The 7373-nt window shown below is 35.6% G+C and overlaps 1 pseudogene; it reads left to right on the top strand.

The window, feature by feature from the left end:
• Positions 1–417: 417 nt before the first annotated feature.
• On the top strand, positions 418–3195 carry LOC145805287 (disease resistance protein RPM1 pseudogene; annotated as a pseudogene).
• Positions 3196–7373: the final 4178 nt, after the last annotated feature.

Genomic DNA, 7373 nt, shown 5'->3' with positions numbered 1-7373 from the left:
TGAAGAAATATATTTGTTTTAATTGACCCATCTACCGTTACATATATATATATATATATATATATATTTTAATTCTATCAAGACGTCTGAAAATATTTGATAATTTTATGTACCTATTTGCCATTGAAGTTTTGCACAGACGACATGGAATCATTTTTTTCTTGAGGCACACTAGGAGATCTTCCTGTAGATTTAGGTGGAAAGCTTTCTAATATGCTCTGATAAGAATGGAATTTATTCGTCCACAACATGACAAAAGCTTTTGGCATAATTATTTGGTTAGTGGGTTTCATGGTTATATTAATTTACGTCACTTAGACATCGCACAGTTCTTCAACAATCTTATATACAGAGAGAACAAAGGAGAGAGGAGGAAGGTATAACTTCTTTCCTGAGAGATCCTTTAAGATAACAAATATGGCTGACGCTGCTGTACAATTCTTGGTTGGGAGCATTGGATCCCTTCTTCAGAAAGAAGCAGCCTCGTTAGGAGCAGTCCGTGGTGAAATCAATGAGCTTAAGCTTGAACTAGAAAGCACGAGATCATTCTTGAAGGATGCAGATGAGTTCAAAGATGATAGTGAAGGGTTGAGACTATGGGTGACACAAGTAAGGGACATAGCATACAAGGCTGAAAACATAATTGATGAGTTCATGTATCATATGGGTGGCCAACTAAACAGAGGTGGTGGTTTCAGAAGTTTCCTTGGAAGAGTTGTTCACCTCCCCAAGGAACTCCTGGTGAAGCATCGAACTGCCATCAAGTTGCAGGAGATCAGTGCCGAGATCAAGGCCATTGCAAAAAGGAGCAAAAGATATGAATTTGGTAGAATAGAAGAAGGTCAAAGCTCACATGCTGCTCCAACATCGGTACAGAACCTTGCAGAGTCTGCATTGTTTATTAATGATGACGATGTTGTGGGGATTCAGAAGGAAATAAACTCATTATTGAAGTTGTTGATTGAAGGAGAAATGCAACGAACTGTCATTTCAGTTTGGGGCATGGGGGGTTCTGGTAAGACAACTCTGGTTGCTAAAGCCTACAACAATGAAGCAGTGAAGCGGTGTTTTGACTGCTACGCGTGGGTTACTGTCTCCCAGCACTATGTGATTGAGGACCTGCTTAGAAAGATGATTAAAGAACTTTTTTGCGGAAGGAAAGAATTAGTACCATCAAGCTTAAGCTCCATGGGTTACAAACAGTTGATGGAAACTCTAGTGGAGTTCCTGCAACAGAAAAGGTATGTCATTGTTCTAGATGATGTATGGGATGTTAATTTTTGGAGTCAAATTAAACTTGTACTTCTAGATGGTAGAAATGGAAGCCGAATCATTCTAACAACCCGAAACAAAGACATAGCATCTTACCCTTATGGAGTTGCACACCATGTTATCCAGCGTAATCCTCTTGAGGATTGTGATGCTTGGATCCTTTTTTGCAAGAAGGCTTTTGCCAGTGAACCTAATAATCACTGTCCTCCATATTTAAAAAACCTTGCTTGGGCCCTTGTGAAAAAATGTGAGGGTCTACCACTTGCTGTTGAGGCAATGGGTGGTCTCATGGCTTCAAAAGACAAGTCAGAACTGAAATGGGGGGCAGTCTATGACAGTTTCAATTGGCATCTGTGCAAAGATTCCAAGCTCGAAGTGGTGAAAGCCATTTTGTTGCTCAGCTTCAATGGCTTACCATACTACCTTAAGAATTGCTTTCTGTATTGCTGTCTTTTTCCTAGCAATCATTGGATTTCAGCACATAAACTTGTAAGACTATGGATGGCTGAAGGGTTTGTAGAAGAAAGGAAAGGTCTCACACCAGAGGAGGTTGCAAAAGGCTATCTTAAAGAACTCATCTCCCGAAGCCTGCTCCAAGTTACAAGGAAGAACAACACTTTTTTGAGGCCCAAATTATGCAAACTGCATGATCTAATGCGAGAGCTTGCACTTTCTGTATCTGAACAAGATCATTTCTGTTCTATATATGATCCACAGGGAATAAAAGATGAAAGAATTGCTCGCCGCTTCTCCATTCACACGTTTGATCATGCAATACTTCAGCTGTGCAGTACTGATATGTCACGGGTTCGTTCTTTCTTTGCTTTTCATTTTGACAAGTGCCATACCTTTCCATTAGATCCATTTCTATCTGGTTTTAGACTGTTAAGGGTATTAGAGCTGAGAGGTGTGCCAATTGACAGTGTACCCAAAACAATAGGTAAATTATTCAATTTGAGGTACTTGAATCTAAAAGGAACTCGTATAAGGGAGCTCCCGAAATCCTTGGGAAGGCTTATGAATCTGCAAACCCTGGATCTTCGGAGGACAATGGTGAAGGCACTTCCAGAGGGGCTAGGTAAGTTGCACAATTTGCGCCATTTACTTGCTTATGATGGTGATACTGGAAAGGAAGTATTTACCTATATGATAGGGGTGCAAGTTCCAGCAGACGTCTTGAAGTTAAAGAACTTGCAAGTCCTAACCTCTGTTGAAGCAAATGGCGACATAATTAGGGGAATTGGGAACATGACTCAACTCAAAAGGATAGGGCTTACAAAGGTGAAAGAAGAAGATCAATTAGCATTGTGTGCCTCACTCCAAAAGCTTAAACTCCTTCGCCATCTACTGGTAATGGTTTCCAATGAAGAGGAAACCCTTCGGATGGATGCTTTATCATCCCCTCCTCCACTTCTTAGGAAGCTCACTCTGATTGGGAGATTAAATAGTGCGCCTCCTTGGTTTAGTTCACTTAGCAGTATTGTCCATTTGCATTTGCATTGGAGCCGGCTGACGGAGGATCCCATTCCGTACATAAATGCATTGCCCAAGTTGGAGCGCCTTGCTTTTGTCAATGCATATGATCATGGCATAAAGAAATTGTGCTTCCATGAAGGCTTTCCTAAGCTTCAGCACTTGTCTGTACTTGTTTCCCCTGAATTAGTTGAAATAATAATTGAGAAGGGTGCGATGCCAAGCCTCTCACGCATAAGTCTGTGTGTATGTACCAAATTGAAGAAGGTGCCCCTTGGCATTGAGTACCTCACCAACCTCCAAGAACTGGAACTGAAAGATGTTTCAGATGAACTTGTCAATAGCATACGAGGAGAAGAAGGCTTTGATCATCCAAGAGTTCGCCACATCCCAGTGATCAACCACTACCAGCAGACAACATCATTCTGCAAATTTGAAAGCCTATCTTAGGTTTTTGTGGGGGACCATCATCATGAGTCATCACAGGTACTGCTATAGTTTTCCTTTTCTGTTTTGTCTTTACATTTGTGCAAGGTATTGGAAATATGGTGCTATATTACATAGACTCTTATAATTCTAAATGTATGAAGTACCTGTGTCAGACGTGTAGTTTGACATTTACCTAACAAACATATATAGTAGTTCGAGTTAACTATAAAACTGTGCATAAAACCCCCCATACTATGCATGAATAGCTGCTCTATCACACCTTGTGAACATTATTTTACTTAGAAAACAAAATTGTAGTAAGAAATATTAATTTGTTGTATCCTTGTATCTTTGGAAATGAGAATCAGATGAATCAGATACTCATATACTATATCTGCACCTGATATCCATACCTGAGTTGTAACATAAATGTTAGGAATGGCAATGGGGGCCAATGGGGTGGATATTAATTCCCCATCCCCATTCCCCTATAATAAATTTTCCCCATTCTCCATTCCCCATTCCCCATGGGTACCACCCTCCCCATTTTTTAATGGGTATGGATTTTCCCCAACCCACTTTAATCCCCATTTTTATTTTTTATATTTAATGTTAACAATCACTTTTTTTTTTTTTTTTTTTTTTTTTTTTTTTTTTTTTTTTAAGGTTCACAACAAAAACTAAATATGCCTTCAATCTTTTTTCTTTCTTTTTAAATATATTTAATGTTAACAATTTTTTTTTTATTTATTTTTTATTTTTTATTTATTTTTAAGGTTCACAACAAAAGTTAAATATACCTTCAATCTTTTTTCTTTCTTTTTTAATATATTTAATGTTAACAATTTTTATTTATTTATTTATTTATTTATTTATTTTTTTAAGGTTCACAACAAAAGTTAAATATAACTTCAATCTTTTTTCTTTCTTTTTTAATATATTTAATGTTAACAACCTTCTTGTTTTTCTTTTGTCTTTTTTTTTTTATAAAGGTTTTAGCTAAATATACCTTCAATCTTTTTTCTTTCTTTTTTAATATATTTAATGTTAACAACTTATTTTTTTATTTTATTTTTTATTTTTTTAAGGTTCACAACAAAAGCTAAATATACATTCAATCTTATTTTATTTTATTTGATTCAACAACAAAATCAAATACAAATTAATTAATTAATTAAAAAGTTTGTTTTATAATAATCAAATATATAATTTTGAGAAAATCAAAAAGTTTGTTTGAAGAAAGTGTTATAAGACTCATATTAAATTGCATCAGGGCATAAACAAGGAATTGTTAGCCACGGACAATTTAGACATTAAACCATCTTTCTCTTAGCAAATTTAAACAATTCATTTTAATTTATCCAAAATCTAATTATACCTTTAACAAATCTGAACCACTCATTTTAAGATATCTATGCATTACCACACCCAATCCATCCTCCATCTTCTTCCTTTAGTCCCCCACGAATTTTGTTGTTTGTTACTTTTAAAAAACAAAAAATATTTTTTCAATTAAATTTTTACTAATTTCACAACACCATCACCACTATTCTCACTTTCACTGTCACACTACCATCACCATAGCCACTACCATCATCACTGCCGCCATCACCCCACCACTATGTAACAATTTCTACTTTCACCTTCGTTCCATCACCACCACCACCAAATATAAAAAAAATATATTTTGAATTTTTTTTATAAAAAATATTTTTCATTAAAAAATATTTTCTATCTAAATAAATGAAGCATAACATTGGGAAACAAGTTGATTTCAGTTAAATCTGTTCATAACTAAGAAAAATTCTTTTAATTTAAAAAAAATTATTTAGTATGACTTTGTATCCCCTTTTTGTTTTTCTAGCAAATAAATCTATGTACCCATCATTTCTAACCAACCACAACTCATGCTTGTTTTGATTCTCTACAATTTCCTTATTTTCAAATACATTCATATATATATATATATATATATATATATATATTGTATAAATTGTGTGATAACATAAAACAAATAGATTCATACTCGTTAATTGAAATTTCAGAACAAGCAAACCATTCTGAAAATTACAATACACAACAAAATAAAATAACATAGAAAAGCAAACCGAAACCTACACTAGACAATGTCCTTAATTTTTTTTAAATAAATTTAAAAAATTCTAGATATGCATAAAATTTGACAAGAATAATGTGACAATGTTAATTAATGTGTATTTCATTTTATTGTTGAGCCAAATAAAATAAAATAAGATTGAATGTATAGCTTTGGTTGTGAATCTTAAAAAAAAAAAAAAAAATGGTTGTGAACCTTAAAAAAAAAAGAAAAAAAATATATATATATTTAGCTTTGGTTATGAATCTTAAAAAAAAAAAAAAATGGTTGTGAACCTTAAAAAAAATTAAAAAAAGGAAAAAAAATTAAATGTATATTTAGCTTTTGTTGTGAATCTTAAAAATTAAAAAAAAAATGGTTGTGAACCTTAAAAATAAAATAAAAAAAGATTGGAGGTATATTTAGCTTTGGTTGTGGATCTTAAAAAAAAAAAAAAAAAAAAAAATTGGTTGTGAACCTGAAAAAATAAATAAATAAAAAAAAGAAAAAAGATTGAATGTATATTTAGTTTTAGTTGTGAATCTTAAAAAAAAAAAAAAAAAAAAAAAAAAAAAAAAAAAAAAACATATGGGGAAATTAGTGGGTACCCATCCCCAACCCATCCCCTGTGGATATTTAAAGAATATCACCTACCCTACCCAATGGATAAGAAAAAGAGGGGAAAACCCATGTATTTGGGTTGGGTCTCCATGGATACCGACGTATGGGGTCCTTCCAAGACTGCTTCGTTGGGAGGTAAACACTACTTTGTGTCGTTCATTGATGATTTCTCTAGAAGAGTTTGGATTTATACAATGAAACACAAAGATGAAGTCTTAGACATCTTTCTTACCTGGAAGAAGATGATTGAGACCCAGACAGGCAGACGGATCAAGAAGCTCAGATCTAACAATGGTGGAGAATATACATCAGATCCCTTCTTTGAGGTTTGCCAGAATGCAGGGATAGTGAGACATTTCACAGTTCCTGGAACACCGCAGCAGAATAGAGTTGCAGAACGCATGAACCGCACTTTGGTGGAGAAAGTCCGGTGTATGCTGTCACAGTCTGGATTGAGCAAGGCATTTTGGGGCGAGGCATTGAACTATGCTCGTCATCTTGTCAACAGACTACCTACTGCAGCATTAGATGGGAAGACTCCCATGGAGGTATGGTCAGGAGTCCCAGTTACTGATTATGATCAGTTACGTATCTTTGGATGTCCAGCATATTTTCATGTTACAGAATCTAAGTTGGATCCAAGAGCCAAGAAAGCCATCTTCTTGGGCTTCGGTGACGGTGTCAAGGGATATAGACTGTGGTGCCCTGAATTAAAGAAAGTTCTCATCAGAAGAGACGTTACCTTTGATGAGTCTGCAATGCTGAAGCAACCAGATCCTCAACAGAATGAGGAAGCATTGAAGAAGTCAGTGCAGGTGGAGTTTGAGACTCCAGCAAAGACTAGTCAGCCAATCAACCATCCTGAAGAAGTCTCAGAGGATAGCTCTGAAGAGAGTTCAGATAAAAATGAAGATCCAGAGGCTCCGCAACAATCAGAACCCATTGCAATCAGGAAAGGAAAAAGGGTTACTAAGCAACCCAGTTGGATGACCGATATGGTAGCCTATGCACTTCCAATCATTGAAGACAATGTTCCGTGCACTTTCAAAGAAGCTGTGCATAATGCAGAAAGTGTCAAATGGAAGGAGGCTATGGATGAAGAGATCGGGTCACTTCACAAGAACCAGACTTGGGAGTTGGTGCAACTTCCAAAAGGCAAGAAAGCAATTGGGTGTAAGTGGGTTTACACCAAGAAGGAAGGCATTCCAGGCAGAGACAACATCAGATTCAAAGCTAGATTGGTAGCTAAAGGCTATGCTCAGAAGGAAGGAATAGACTACAATGAGGTATTCTCACCTGTTATGAAGCACACGTCTATTCGCATCTTGTTAGCTTTGGTTGCACAGTTTGATCTCGAGCTCGCCCAACTCGATGTCAAAACTGCCTTCTTACATGGAGATCTTGAAGAGGAGATATACATGTCCCTACTAGATGGTTTCAAAATTGCTGGAAAAGAGAATTGGGCCTGTAAGCTGAACAAATC

This window comes from Camellia sinensis, chromosome 13 (assembly GCF_055761805.1).
Source record: "Camellia sinensis isolate YWXY chromosome 13, ASM5576180v1, whole genome shotgun sequence".
NCBI lineage: Eukaryota > Viridiplantae > Streptophyta > Magnoliopsida > Ericales > Theaceae > Camellia > Camellia sinensis.
Note: the sequence above shows the minus strand (reverse complement) of the source record. Positions and strands in the feature narration are given on the sequence as shown.